Source organism: Terrapene carolina, unplaced genomic scaffold, assembly GCF_002925995.2.
Source record: "Terrapene carolina triunguis isolate 2854851 unplaced genomic scaffold, T_m_triunguis-2.0 Scaffold67, whole genome shotgun sequence".
In the NCBI taxonomy this organism is placed as follows: domain Eukaryota; kingdom Metazoa; phylum Chordata; order Testudines; family Emydidae; genus Terrapene; species Terrapene triunguis.
In genome coordinates this window covers 33,787,863-33,788,079 of record NW_020664418.1, presented here as the reverse complement: position 1 = coordinate 33,788,079, position 217 = coordinate 33,787,863, and the positions used below count along the sequence as shown (strand labels likewise).

Here is a 217-nt window from a genome sequence, read left to right as displayed (position 1 = left end):
CACACACACCCCTTATCTCCCCACCACACAGTTATCAGCAAGCCCCTCCATTCCCTCTCACACCAGAGCCTCCCCACAGCACACATCCAACACGCACCCCATCACAGACCCTTTACCTCCCCCCTGCTCAGAAAGCTCCCCATCCTTTCACACACCACAGCCTCCCCACCCGCACCTCACCACAGACCTTTTACCTCCCCCACGGTGCTCAGCAACC

At 59.4% G+C, this 217-nt stretch overlaps 1 protein-coding gene across 2 annotated transcripts in view; it reads right to left on the bottom strand.

Annotated features, from left to right (window-relative positions):
- The window catches only part of GABPB1 (GA binding protein transcription factor subunit beta 1), a 41,384-nt gene that overhangs the window by 40,351 nt on the left and 816 nt on the right, over positions 1-217 (bottom strand). The gene's annotated exons all lie outside the window — the stretch shown is intronic.